The following is a 15,845-nucleotide window of genomic DNA, read 5'->3' as shown; positions in this document are numbered from 1 at the left end:
AAAAAAAAACTCAAATCTCGCGAGAGCAGCCGTGACAAGTAAACAACTAAACAACATGGCGCCTCAGTCTGGAAAACGCCAATTCAGATTGTTTTTGCGTATCTACTATGATTGGAATGTTTCTGGAGCAATTATAACGCATTTGATGATCAGACACATTGTCACGTAGTGTTGCTGGGATGTTTTCACGGAGTCGGTAAGGGGCGCACGCCGAGAGTAAGAGGGCGCAGCGCCCCTGTTCCCCCGTTTAGACGAAAGCTTCATTTCAAAATCGGATTTCAAAAAAAAAAATCGGAATTGAATATTAAATGCAGTGTGAACGTAGCGTTTGACATCCAGATTTTTTTTAAGTAATCGGTATGTGGCATTTAGTTAACAAAACAGTTTTTATTTAAAATTTGTTTTACATAGACTTATATTTAGTACAATATATTTTTTACATCAGTGTTGGTGCTTACATAAATGAAGTAATTCTAATGTTTGTAAACAAATGAACTGAATGTTTAAGCTGTGTCAGAAAATCTGTGTTCCACTTTCTACGCATTTTCATAGATCACATTTTGTTAATCAATCGTTGTTTGTATCAATTTCTAATTTTGTAGTTTACCAATAAATCTCATCTCATCATTATCTCTAGCCGCTTTATCCTGTTCTACAGGGTCACAGGCAAGCTGGAGCCTATCCCAGCTGACTACAGGCGAAAGGCAGGGTACACCCTGGACAAGTCGCCAGGTCATCACAGGGCTGACACATAGACACACAACCATTCACACTCACATTCACACCTACGGTCAATTTAGAGTCACCAGTTAACCTAACCTGCATGTCTTTGGACTGTGGGGGAAACCGGAGCACCCGGAGGAAACCCACGCGGACACGGGAAGAACATGCAAACTCCACACAGAAAGGCCCTTGCCGGCCATGGGGCTCGAACCCAGGACCTTCTTGCTGTGAGGCGACAGCGCTAACCACTACACCACCGTGCCGCCCGTTTTCCAATAAATGTCAACAGTTAATTGACATTGTAACCACATGAAAATCCAGGTTAAAAGGTCACACGTCATTCCTTGAACCAAAATATAAAATGTCTACTGATATTGTAATGTGCGGTAGGTATTTACAACAAACTGCAAAAAAAATAAATAAATAAATTTATGGAATAGAAAAATCTGAATGTTTCATGCATGTAATTTTTCTATGCTAGGAATTTAACTCTGGTCCAATTCTATTTATTGCAATAGGATTCCAAATACACTCAGCATTCAATTCTGTTATGAACTGGGGGGGACAAAAACAAACAAACAAACAAAAAACAGCACTTTTAAAGTACTGCATCTACTTCAACTATGTCACACAAAGATCTCACCTTTGTAAAACTGTTTATTGGTAAAATCTGAAAAGGTGTTGATACTTATGGACTGTCAATAACTGTAGCTGCCGCTCTAGTTACATGAATGTCAGAGAGCCACGTTATCTCCTGTTATAACTTATGTTACAGGTGATATAAAGAGTCATTCTCTCTCACTTGAAGTTAATGACAAAGATAATAATAAACTTGTCATGCACTTGGGTCAAGTGTATTGCCTAACTTGTCTTGAATATTAAATGCAGCTAAGTGGTATTTGGTGGTTTAGCCATGTTTAAATGTGATCATAAATAAACTTGATCAAATATGGGTCTATGATTAATCATTCTAGATTTAAAGAGAACCTAGGGTTGGGCGGTATCCAAATTTTGATACCTTTAAACTGTCTCTGTGTTTTCCCGGGGTATACGGTATTACCGAGAAAAAAATATTTTGTTTCGGCCTACTGTGTAACGTGCGCCTATACCGGCGGACCTTGTCCAGACCTGCGCCTATGCCTCAAATGTACTATTTAAAAGCAGCATAGCGAATTATGTGCATTGTGGTATGGATTAAGCAGCAAAGCGAATTTTGTGCATTGATGAATGGATTAAGAGATATTTCAAAGCATCACGCAACTCTTCCTTCATCTTGAAAATAGCATTCAACTGTCGTTTACACGTCTGCGTTGAAACGCCGTTTGCAGCACTATTTCACCTACTCCATCAAAAAAAGTACACGATGAGCAGGATCATACCCTTTCAAGCATGGGAAATAAAAAAAGAAAAGAAAAAGAATCAACCAACACCCAAGTCCGTTTAGACTGCGCGATAAACCATATTCTTCAGCGCAAATGAGGCGAACCTAATTCAAATGCGTGATAGCTGCACAAGGCAAAATCATATGGGCCCACGTCATGCCATGGCGGGGAAATTAATAATCAAATGGCCTTACCTTGCTTAAAACGTTGTCTTGATCACATAACTCCTTACAATTATTCCACTTAAATCCATACGGTTTAACACACCCAACAAAGATAGCAAGCGCATTGCTAATTCCCACCAGAAACCTAACAGTTTACGCTACGATGTTTTCTTCCGTTTCTTCAGTAGATGACATTTCAAACGTTTATTACCCACATCCCAAATGTCATACGTTATATTATTTTACCTTGTTGTTACTCATGTAACCTACTCAAAACACAACTCATTGGAGAGATCTCGTGGAAGTGGAGTACCCCAGGCTATGGTGTGCCTTAGGGGACATATTAGATTTTTCGTTTGGTTTGAAACCAAAATACTGCCACACTGCCGATGTTGTATTTTTTTTTTGCCACTAACTCGTTGTCTTGACTTGCCATCTTTCAACCGCGGTCTCAGTCTCTTGCGAAGCTTTCTGTCAGACTCCAAATGTCACGCAGGGTTGCCATGGTAACGACATAAACAACCCTGCACGCGATGAGAACTTCTTTAGGATATTGATAGAATTAGTGAAAATACGATCACACAGTTATTCGGGATGATCTTCAATTTATTATTTTATATTATGACCTCATGTACTCCATATTTATTTAGATATTATATATTTTTTTAAAATGACGGTAACGAGACCGATACCGTTGGTACTTTTGGATACCCCTCGGGATACCTTCTTACCGTAATACCACCCAACCCTAGAACAGAGCTTTGTTAAAGGAAAATCTGAACTTGAAGTTTTTGACTGGATTTTTCAATTTACAAGAAGTCAAATAACTTAAAGTAGAGCAATGGCTACAATTATCAACAGTCCATAATTAGACACCTTTTCAGATTTACCAATAAAAAAAAAAAAACTTTATAAAAAAAAGTTTCAGTTACAACAGTTATTATTGGTTAATCAATCAACTGGAGGGCGGCACGGTGGTATAGTGGTTAGCGCCGTCGCCTCACAGCAAGAAGGTCCTGGGTTCGAGCCCCATGGCCGGCGAGGGCCTTTCTGTGCAGAGTTTGCATGTTCTCCCCGTGTCCATGTGGGTTTCCTCCGGGTGCTCCGGTTTCCCCCACAGTCCAAGACATGCAGGTTAGGTTAACTGGTGACTCTAAATTGACCACAGGTGTGAATGGTTGTCTGTGTCTGTGTGTCAGCCCTGCAATGACCTGGCGACTTGTCCAGGGTGTACCCCGCGAACAGGATAAAGCGGCTAGAGCTAATGAGATGAGATGAATCAACTGGAAGCCCCCCCACCGGATCTTGTCGTCTGACAACACAGCTTGTTACCCGAGATGGGATTTTTTTTTTAAGCACGATCAGCAATTTGAGGAAAAGCCAGACATCACCACCACAAGTAAGCATGGTGGAAAGATCAAATTCATTGATATTTCATGACATCCTTGTCAAAACCTACTTTGTTTCTTACTCTTTCGTTTGACAGTCGCCATTTTGTAGCTAAATGTGCATTTGAGAGGTCACGTGAGGTGTCAATAATAGTGATCACTTTCACCAGTGTCCACCATTATCGACACCCTGTGGAATTAAGTTATATTTACAACTGTTCTGAATCTATCTTTGTTAAGTAGATGAAGCACTTTTTTTTTTTTTTTAAAGGTGCTATGATTTATAATAATTTTCTGATTCATAACAGAATGGAATGCTTAGAGTATTCAGAATCCTATTGAAATAAATAGAATTAGACCAGAATTAAATTCCTAACATAAAAAATGCTAGGACATGCTTGAAATATTCAGATTTTTCTTCATCTTTAATCAAAATACTCCTAAAACAGTAAATACTATACTAGGAGAGCTAAAAGAAATATTTTATTTATATAATACATACAATATAAAAACACTCATTTCAATGAATTCAGCCATCTGCAAGCCTGAAGGGCGAGGACAAAGGGGCCATGGATAGCAAGGGACCCTTAACAAGGGACCCGTGCATCCATGATCCCCCGGACCCACCCCCAACGGTCCACGGGCAACTAACCCCACCGGAACGAGTGCATTCAATAAATTAACAACATATAAATACATGGATAAAAATACAAAAGATATAATTAAGAAAAATAAATTTGTGAATGAAATACATGCATGCAAAACCAACCTAGGAATAAAAATGAAATTTAGAACTATAAGATCTAAAAATATAATAAATTTATAATAGTGATAGAGACTAATCCAGTCTGAGAATTGAAAACTGCTATAATAGCTAGATTAGAAATAACTTTTTATAAGTATATTGATCCATAAGACAATTGATGTTATCAAATAGAAACATAATAATTAAGACCAAATATCGTTATATTTTAGTTAAATAGTTATTTAAAAACTAACCTAATAAAAAGGTACATGCATGTAGGACAAACCTAGAATTATAAATCAAAATGAAAACCTATGAAAAGTTCTGTCTGAATGACAAAACCTAGATTTCACTGGTTTCCACTTGGAGAATAAAATATATAATAAATTATTAGATAACACAAACTAATTCAGAAACATTGTACAAGTAATATGTAAAAGCTAATCTGATCTAATCGTTGAAAGAGCATTTGATTTAAAGGCATCTAAACTATCTATATTGGTATTGAAAGGTATATTGTTCCATAAAACTATTGTTCTCGGATAAAAAGAGAATTTGTAATTGTTCACTTTCATTTGTTTAAAAGGACAGCAATTAGGAACTCTCGATGGTCTCTCATTTGGCTTAACATCAGGTGGAAATGAAATGCCAATATGACCCATTTGGATTTTGTAGAACATGGTGGCTTGTGAGAGAAGTCTTCCGTCTTGGAGAGAATCCCAACCAAGACTTTGAATCATAGGTGTAACATGGCTGTATCATGAGTAGTCATCGAAGACATATCGAGCAGCTCTTCTTTGGACAGATTCAATTTTATTGATATTCTGTTGACTATGTGGATTCCATGCACAAGAGGCATACTCAAGTTTAGGTCGTACAAGAGTACGGTATGCCGTGTCTTTAACCTTATGACTGCATCCAGACAGTACTCGGCGCAAGAAACCCAGAGTAGAATTTGCGTTTTTACAGATATTTTCCACATGCTCATTCCAACTCAGATTGTTTGACATCATCACTCCAAGATACTTAGTAGAGTTTACTTTAGATATAGGCAAGCCATTTAGAGTACAGTATATTGAAACAGGGTTGGAAACTTCTTGCATGTTATTCCTTAGTGATAACACTAACATTGAAGTTCAGTTCCCACATTTTTGACCATGAAGATAATTGATCCAGGTCATCCTGTAAAGTCAAACAATCCTGAGTACTTTGGATCTCTTTATACAAGATGCAATCGTCAGCAAAGAGGCATAGGTTAGCATTAATTGATTTGGAAATATCATTTATATACACAACAAGAATAGGACTGGACCCAAAATTGAGCCCTGAGGCACCCCAGATAAAACAGTGTAGGTACACAGTCTATCTAAGAACTACAACAGTCCCTTTAAGGACTACAACTCCCATCACCAACTTCCGCGTTGACCTATGTCACGCATGGGCGGGATCATCTACGTCACATCCTCCATGAAAGCATAAGAAACGGAACAACGCTTCTGTGTCTCTCTCTCTCTCGTCTGGATCCCAAGCCATCTAGACACAAAGAAATACCCTGCACCAGAAAACCAGATAAAGACGTCTTTTCTTTTCCTCAAGAATCAGAGTTTCGCGCTTTTCTTTCACCTTTGGCCACGGTTGATTCTAGAATCACACGATTTTAAACTCAGCTTGAGCTACAGCTGGTTTGTTTGCCTATTATCAAGTACGTACCAAACTGCTGCCAAGCAGTTAATTTAAAAGTTAGAAGCGACCGGATCCTTCTAATATTAAAAATCCTGTGCACATTGTCTGATCAGAGACTCTCTTTTCATCACAAGCGACCACGCGTCGGACCAAGAAATTCTCTGCGCTTCACGTGCTTCACAACGGTGAAACTCAAAGTCTCAGAACTACTTCTCATAATCTTGCTATAAGCAAGATACTAAGTAAGACTGGCAAATTCTTGGGCATAAAACTAGTTTTAGGAATTTGCTTTATTGAAGTAGTGTGAATTTAAACTCAGGAAATGTTTAAGTGTGCACACTGTGTTGAAGTGATTGTTCTATTTTGTTTTGATCTCTCAATTGTTTAATAGACAGGTTGCAAGCTATCTTCTATTCCTTCCTAACACTCTTAATTTCATTCTTACACATATTTTGACCTCATCAAGGTTTCAGTGAATTTGGTAATGTTATAAAGCTAGTGAGTTAGCTGCTACGGCTAATTCTTCTGTCTCATTAGCATCCAGAGCTAACTGCATTGTCTCAAGGGACTGAAAGGCCTTACCACGTGGTCACACACAACACACCTCAGTTAGCATCCCACGCTAACCTTTTAGCTAAGCCATAGGCCTTACAACACACCTTAGCTAGCCACATACGGCTAATTCTTTTGTCTTAGCAACCAAAGCTAGCTCTTTTGTGTTACTTAGAAACACGTGGTCACCAGGCCTCACACACAAACACACCTTAGCTAGCATTCCTTTGCCTCAGCTAGCCACACAAAGCTAATTCTTTTGTCTTAGCAACCAAAGCTAATTCTTTTGTCTAAGCAACCAAAGCTAACTCCCTTGTTACTTAGAAACACGTGGTCACCAGGCCTCTCACACACAAACAGCCTTCCTTTGCCTCAGCTAGCAACACAAAGCTAATTATTTTGTCTTAGCTACCAGAGCTAATTCTTTTGTGTAGGCCACACACACACAAGACCTCTCACACACACACACACACCAAGTATATGACCATATCATCATATTTGTATATATCTGCTGACATTATTAATTTTTATCTTTGTTATAATAAATTAATTTATTATTGAAACTGTTTGTGTTCCGACATTTTTGAAGTCACTCAATCTCAAAAGAATTCAAAGGTGCATACAAGTTATGTAATATGGTAAGTGATCATAATTTGGAATATATCATAATTTAGCTGTTTGGTAATTTATTATTAAGCACCAAAATTAATGGTATGATTCAATGAGACTGATTCAATGAAAGCGATTCAATGAAATGATTCAATGAGACTGATTCGATTTAATTATTAACCTTCAGATTTAATGAGATTGATCACTCAATTACCAATTGCACCTACAACAGGCTTAGGAGAAAATTGGACACTATTCACTGAAACAGACTGAGAGTGGTTAATCAAAAAAGCCTTGATCCACAATAGCAGATTTCCCCTGACCCCATAGTACTCCAACTTCGATAGTAATCTTTGGTGGGGCACGGAGTCAAAAGCCTTCAAAAAAGTCGAGCAGTATAGCGTCAGTCTGGCTACGGATATTAATAGATTTCGCCCAATCATGAATCGTTGGTATCAGCTGAGTCGCACTGTCTAATCTAAAACCATGTTGCTCATCGATTAAGATGCTATTTCTAGACAGGTGTTTTGCCATATGACTAAGTACAATATGTTCCATTACTTTGCAGCATATGGAGGTTAAAGAAATTGGTCAATAATTTGAAGGGAGAGACTTATTGTCTTTCTTATAGACAGCTAGCCTGGCAAGCCAGACTAAATGTGAATATTTAGTCTGGCCTCGCTCGTAGACATTTCCGAAGGGTGTGGGAGGAACAACCCGCTGTCTTTCAAACTGTCTCTGTGCATATAGGCCAACGCTCTGACCAATCAGCGCAACAGTGACTGTGACGTAGTCAGAGCGACAGAAAGCAGTGGGGGAGGCCTTGAAATAAATAATTTTTCAAAATGCGTATTAACAGGTTCTAGATATTAAGAAGTTTGGAGATAATGACCACAAGTTTGGAGTCTGTACCACATACTTCACATGCACTTTTTTTTTCCAAGTGTTTTTCAAGGGTTTGCTTAAAACTGTTGAGAGTTTTTATTTTTATTTAGTGGTGTTTGGTGAAATAATTTCCCTTAAATTTAAAATAACGGGAAAATAAGAAACAATCAAAAAGTAATGTTTCAAAGCTGTTTATTAATTCTTCGTACTGCACAAACTAGCCCCATCCTTTTGGCTACCAGCAGAGCCAGCTGGTAGATCAGACTTTTGCCATAGCCGGTCGACAAAACAGCGAAAACGTCCTTCTTGAAAAGGAATGAGCGGAGAGCCTCTTCCTGCTCATGTTTCAACGAAAACTCCAAGTCTAATTCTTCTAAAACTGATTCCAAAGCGGAATCAAACGCGCGCTGTTCACTAGCCGTAGCCATCTTTCCTGTTGTGCTTTCTCCAGCGTCGCACAGCCTTGTCGTCACTCCTGCAAAAGCCCGCCCAAAGAATCCAAACAAAAACCTTGCGTTGTGATTGGCGGGCACGATTTGATGCCCGGGGTGTTTTGTTGATATGGTGCAAGGCTAGACCCACTCGTAGGCAAAAATATTTTTGGCCACTAGGCGGGTGGGTCTAGTTTACTAGGCTAATAGACAGCAGTAATTTAGAATTCTAAATTCTATTCCATTTAGAATTTATTTTCCAGTTTGTTGTAATATATGCAGTAGATATTTACAATATTAGTAGACGTTTTATATTTTTAGATGTAAAAATATAAAGTTTTGGTTTGAGGAATGACATGTGACCTTTGACCTGGATTTTCATGTAGTTAATGTCAACTGCCTGACATTTATTGGTAAACTACAAAACTAGAAATTAATACAAAACAACAAATGAACAATTAACAAAACGTGATCTACGAAAATACTTAGAAAGTGGGTAGAAAGTGGAACAAAAAGATTTGACAGGTTAAACATGATCAGGGATGGGCTGCAGCGTGCCTGCGGCCCTGTAGGACAGAATATGCAGCTACAGATAATGGATGGATGAATGTTAATACCACATACCAACTTTTTTTATAATCAATCATCTGGATGTCGATAACTGTGGAATGGTGTTGATAACTGTGGACAAAGGTGGACAATACTTGTGGAATGATGTCACATGATCTGATACGCTAAGTAATCAGGAATCAGCTCATTTTTTCCAGTGGAAGTTTGAGTAGTTATTCATGCACAATTTACGTATGGAAAGTCTTTTCTAATTTTGCAATGGCCAAAAGATCGTTAAGATGTCGATAACTGTAGCTGAAGAAACTAACTCGCTAGCCGAATCAAATCCAGGGTTTGATGCTAGCTCAACAGAGCAGTTTCAAGACTTCCTAAATTTAAATTGAGATTTTCTAAAAATGCGATCGTCATTCCAAGAATGATACTATGGTTCGCCGGGGTCACGGTCTGATTGTGCGCTGGTATAAGTTTACCATGCGCAGACCGATTTTTTTTTTTTCCCGGTCAACTTCCGGGAAGTCTAAATTTACCATTTCTTGCTGCGATTTTGTACCGAGCATTTCAACACATTTGTGGACTAATAGAACGCGAATTGTGACTACAATTGTGAGATTTGATTATCAGTAGACAAGAATGATTTGGATTTAATTTTATTAGTATGTGTAAATGAAGTTAATAAAGTTGTTCAAAACACTTTACATTCTGACTTCGTTCTTTCATATATACTTAAATCAATATTCATGAAGATAAAGTTCATCATTCCTGGCTGCTCCTGATCAGCCTACTTAGTGCATAAACTGGAACTAAAACACGGGTCATTCATTCATTCATTCATCAAAATAAAGTGAAAATTTATTTGTGGATCAAGTATGAACATAAATCCCATATCATATTGGGCTGGTAAATTCTGACTAGGTCCAATGACAGGAGTCTAATTATACCAGGTTGGTAAATTTGACAGAATAACTATTATAATCATGATGAGTCTCACTCAAACAAATCAATATTCATCAAGATAAAGTGAAAATTTATTTGTGGATCAAGTATGATCATAAATCTATCATATTGGGCTGGTAAATTCTGACAAGGCCCAATGACAGCAGTCTAATTATAGAGCAATTCCAGCGTTATGGACGCGACACTTGAACTCAAAATGGCAACAAATGACCCAGTGCATGTTTTATTGTCTCCCAGTATTTAAACAGGTGTTGCATATTTTAAGGCTGTACCATACTGGAGAAGTGATAGAACAAGAACAATTCCCATAGTACATCTAGGGCATGCCAGAAAATGCCAATAAAAGATGTGTTATGGATGTGACAGAAAAAGTATCACTTTTCTTGGGTGACTGTACATTTTTATCAAACTCTGTGAAATTGTAAACCTAATGTCGAAATGGAGATATCCATTTGATAGAGGGGTCCAAGGTGAATATTAAAAAATCTTTGTTTAAAATATTTTGTATTTCATGCAGAGTTTCGGAAGGAAAAGTCAGCGTTATGGATGTGACGAAATTCCGTTATGGATGTGACGCGTCTGAAATAGACATGGCATATGTTTAGAAAATCAGCAATTTAACCACCATAACCCTTTGAAAAACTCTCTAAATATCAGCTAAAACTATCAAAGTTCTTAAATAATATTTAGGATGGCTATTGTTTTGTGGATTTTAGCATACATTTCTGTGGCTTGTGGCAATAATTGTACATGATCAAAGTTGATTTTAGCTTGGGGTTTACATTATAAGAAAGACTGACAGTGACATATTAGGTTGGTTACAAATTGGTTCAACTTATTCACATCTGTAAAATACAGGCCTAGGTGATATCTCTGGGAGTGGTTTTGATGTATTACATGTTGCTTTATTTTTGCATGGTGAGGTTGACATTTACATGGAATTGCCCTATACCAAGTTGGTAAATTTGATAGAATAACTAAATTATTATAATCATGAGGAGTCTTACTTAAACAAATCAATATTCATCAAGAAAGTGTAAATAATTCAAGTATGAACATAAATCCATATTAGGCTGGTAAATTCAGACTAGGCCCAATTATACCAAGTTGGTAAATTTATACTGTGGTAAATTCAGACCGTGGCTGCTACAGTATAAATTTACCTGGTAAATTCAGACTGGTGGTAAATTCAGACCGTGACACCGGTAATAACGTGGAGCGATTTTATATTCCTCTTGTCCTTAGTATGTTCAATCGTGTCACATATCAGATGTTAAACACAAGCAATAATCCTTCCTGCATAGCACGATGAAAAGCTCTCCTACTTGTTATATTTTGGCTTTTGCTGATCTTTATGATCAAACTTAGTTCAATGCAATGATGGGGTTAAAACACGTGAAGATGTGGCGAACAAGATAGGGGCTAAACCACGGTAAGCCAGCTAAGCTACCCTGGTGAAATCTGTAAATACTGGTGAAGAGCAGTAGTGTCTTGGGCAGTACGGTGGCGTAGTGTTTAGTACTGTCGCCTCACAGCAAGAAGGTCCTAGGTTCGAGCCCAGCGGCCGACGAGGGCCTTTCTGTGTGGAGTTTGCATGTTGCCTGCGTGGGTTTCCCCCACACTCCAAAGACATGCAGGTTAGGCTAATTGTATGAAAAAAAAAGTTAATTCTGAAAAACCCTGTGGGAGAATTAATAAAGTTGCATTGCAGAACTGGTCCTCATATTACATGTATTCTAGTAACCTGCATATTGTACAGCATTAACATTTGCAGTCTTATACTGTAAAGATTTCTGCCGAGATAAATATCGAGTCAGTATACACTGCTCCCTAGCAACAAAACAAAACCAAGCTAAAGCAACGGCAGACATTAGCTGAATAGCCAGCTAGCACTGTTGCCGGGTGAACAGTGGGCTGCGTGTGGTTATCGAGTATAAATTTTCCCAGTCTACAGCCAATATTAAACTACTTACCTCACCAAATGTGTCCAAAACTTTAATCACAGACAGCCTAGGTGCAACATTTAAACCTAAACTTTTTTTTTTCTTTTTTACCAAATAACCACTTTCCGTTCTCCCTATTTAATTATCTTACAACAGCCTTGGCTAGCTAGCTGTTGCTCTAACCAACCAGTTTATGATGAGTCTAGATGGACCAATCAGATGAAATCTTTCACCTCCTGTCTACAAACCAACCAAACACAGCTCTCCGTTACCCTCGGGTCCGGCCCCCCCACACAATGGAACAGAACCCGCCTCCTGCACGACTCTCACAATCTACTCGAAACCACAGTCGAATAGAACCCGCCTCCTGCAATATCCAGTTGGCCAGTAGTTTCCAATCACAAAAAGGCTTCCTCTACTAAGTCAATCATAGCCCGGAGTTGGGGCGTGTCTGACAATGGTTATCAGTGATTGGTTGCCAGCGCAACACTGTCAAGATTTACCACTGAGCACTGCATAAAAATCTGGAGGGCTAATAGCCCATTCCCCGCTGTAGAGATAAGTGACGCTATCTGGCAGCCATATTGCCACTCACATCGCGTGTATTTGGCTGACTCCCCCCCCGTCTTATTTTCTCAACTTTACCCACATTCCTTACATATCTTTATAGCGCTCCCCTTAACTGTTGTTTTTTTTCCTTTTCCAGTGCAGTCTCTGATTATTTTTTTAACGGCTCTTTTACTATATAAGTATTTTTTACGGAGATTATTTAAATTTTCTCTAATACAGTGTAACTTTCTGTTTGGTATGTTTCTTCTTCCTTTCTGTTTAGGACAGTTGTTGAAACAGTATTATTTTCTCATATTCTTTGCCATTTTCACTTCATTCTCACAGTCATGTCTTTACATGACTGTGAGAATGAATCGATCCTGATAGAGTTCAGTAACTTCTAGATTATTCCTCAGTGCTCACACTAATATCTCACATCTCATTTTCTTTAAAGGCCTCGTGCGGTAATTTCAGCAATCAGGCTATATCATGTGTCAAAATGTCGGGTTTGGTGGGTTATTCAAGCCCCTCGGTTTCCCGCGATCTCAGTGTCACGATGCGCCCGCTACAAGCATTTAAAGTTGACGCGCACAGCCAAATTTAGGCAGCCAGCCGTTAACTAGGTCAACTTGTGTGTGACGTCATACCAGTAACCTCCCTTGGGTGATGCTGGCCTGTCCCCATGTTTTCTCTATAGCGTGCGTTTACCAGAGTTGTTTACATTGCGGATTTTGTGGATTTATTCAGTTTGTGGATAGTTTTGAACACTCAAAACACTATGAAATGATGTATTAATATTCTGTGATACAAAATGCCTAATCGGTGTGTTGTGTTTGGCTGTAACAACGAACACTGAACACTATTTGTGACTTTTGTTATCAATGGATCTGATTTCAAGGTCATGGCTAGGTATTGATAGAAAAAAATTATTTTTTTAAAAAACACATTGTGGCAGCGGGGGCGTGGTCAAGCGCCGGTCTGTGACAGGAGGGCGGAGCCAGGGAAGGCGAGTGGCAGAAATCACTACACCTGACGGTAATTAACCTGTGTTTTGTGTGTTTTCCCAGTAACCGCGCCCTATTTAAGGAGGCAGAGCAGAGAAGAGCTCATCCCGGGACAAGAACACAGTGTGTGTGTTTCGCTATCAGATTAAAACTGGCGGTTATACTGAAAAGTCTGGCAATAAAAAGCCTATTTGTATCTGAAGCGTTGTCCTGCCGTCCTCTGTGCTCCACCCACACTTCAGAGAGCTCTACAGTGGTGCCAAAACCCGGGACAAGGTGGAGCACCAACCTCGCAGCCCCATGGAATCCTCCCCGTTCGCGGACCTGGTCCACGCCCTCGCCACGGCTCAGCAAAGCCAGCACCAGGCGCTCGTCACGCTCCGAAAGGAGCAAGAGCGGCGCTTCGAAGCCCTGGTGCTGGCCCAGCAGGAAGATCGCGAGGCGCTCCGGCATCTCCTCGCGTCGGCGGGGTCCACCAGCGCCCCGGCCGCGGGCCCGTCTCCCCTCACCGTGACCAAGATGGGCCCGCAGGACGACCCCGAGGCGTTTCTCACATTGTTCGAGCAGGTCGCCGAAACCTCGGGGTGGCCGATGGAGCAGCGCGCGGCGCGCCTCCTCCCCCTCCTGACGGGAGAGGCGCAGCTGGCCGCGCTATAACTCCCCGCCAACCGCCGGCTGGCCTACGCGGACCTTCACCGGGCCGTCCTCCGCGGCGGTTGGCGGGGAGTTATAGCGCGGCCAGCTGCGCCTCTCCCGTCAGGAGGGGGAGGAGGCGCGCCGCGCGCTGCTCCATCGGCCACCCCGAGGCTTCGGCGACCTGCTCGAACAATGTGAGAAACGCCTCGGGGTCGTCCTGCGGGCCCATCTTGGTCACGGTGAGGGGAGACGGGCCCGCGGCCGGGGCGCTGGTGGACCCCGCCGACGCGAGGAGATGCCGGAGCGCCTCGCGATCTTCCTGCTGGGCCAGCACCAGGGCTTCGAAGCGCCGCTCTTGCTCCTTTCGGAGCGTGACGAGCGCCTGGTGCTGGCTTTGCTGAGCCGTGGCGAGGGCGTGGACCAGGTCCGCGAACGGGGAGGATTCCATGGGGCTGCGAGGTTGGTGCTCCACCTTGTCCCGGGTTTTGGCACCACTGTAGAGCTCTCTGAAGTGTGGGTGGAGCACAGAGGACGGCAGGACAACGCTTCAGATACAAATAGGCTTTTTATTGCCAGACTTTTCAGTATAACCGCCAGTTTTAATCTGATAGCGAAACACACACACTGTGTTCTTGCCCCGGGATGAGCTCTTCTCTGCTCTGCCTCCTTAAATAGGGCGCGGTTACTGGGAAAACACACAAAACACAGGTTAATTACCGTCAGGTGTAGTGATTTCTGCCACTTGCCTTCCCTGGCTCCCCCCTCCTGTCACAGACCGGCGCTTGACCACGCCCCCGCTGCCACACACGTTTTAAGTGTTTCTATGTATCAATCATTAATTGTACAAAATGATTTTCATACATTTATGTATTTGTCATATCTTTCTTTGTCACATGAAGTGTTGTCTTGATAACACATGTGGCACATAATTTTAGCAAATGGATGACAGAAGATTAATTGAAAGATTTACGCCACAGAGCTGCCTTTAACTAATAATTATCACTTATTACTGACGATTGTACGTTTACTAAACAATACAATACAAAGCTCAATACTCCCAGCCTATAACATACTGAATATCAAGTTAAAATCAACCGCAATAAAAGGAAAATGATGAAAACTGGAATATCAAGGGGTCTACTGTATCAGAAGGCCCACTGCATTTCGCGAGATCGCAAGCTGTTAAGTTGCTAGAATTCAATCTTTCTAGCTATACTTTCACCCCCTACAGCTATCAGTATTACACATAATCATAGATTAATCACACAGCATTCTAATTCAAGTGAAAATGGTCTTTAAAAATACACACAAGTAGTGATTTAGTCAGAGAAACCAACTAAAACAAGTCTTCAAGTCGCCGGTCTTCATTCTCATCTTCGTTTCTGTCGTCAGAACTGTCCTCATTTTCTTCTGAAGATGAGCACTCAGGTTCAAATCTGTAAGGCTGGATACCACCAGGACATTCAGCTGTCAAAATCTCTACTTGTGGGCCATTTTCTTCTTCTGTATCGGTAAAATCAAAGCTAATTTCCTCAGCATCGCTCCTATTTTCTGGTGTGTCCGTCATTGCAACTGCACCGAGTGGTTACTGGTATGACGTCACGCAGCTGTTCCATTGACCGACAGG

The 15,845-nt window shown here is 40.6% G+C and overlaps 1 protein-coding gene across 1 annotated transcript in view; it reads right to left on the bottom strand.

Annotated features, from left to right (window-relative positions):
* The window catches only part of zgc:66447 (SLAIN motif-containing protein-like), a 129,105-nt gene extending 116,890 nt beyond the window's left edge, over positions 1-12,215 (bottom strand). The window contains exon 1 of the mRNA XM_060927596.1: positions 12,060-12,215. The gene's annotated coding sequence lies outside the window, so the exon portion shown is untranslated. The remainder of the gene's footprint in view (positions 1-12,059) is intronic.
* Between the last annotated feature and the right edge of the window lie 3,630 nt (positions 12,216-15,845).

This window comes from Neoarius graeffei, chromosome 8 (assembly GCF_027579695.1).
Source record: "Neoarius graeffei isolate fNeoGra1 chromosome 8, fNeoGra1.pri, whole genome shotgun sequence".
NCBI lineage: Eukaryota > Metazoa > Chordata > Actinopteri > Siluriformes > Ariidae > Neoarius > Neoarius graeffei.
Note: the sequence above shows the minus strand (reverse complement) of the source record. Positions and strands in the feature narration are given on the sequence as shown.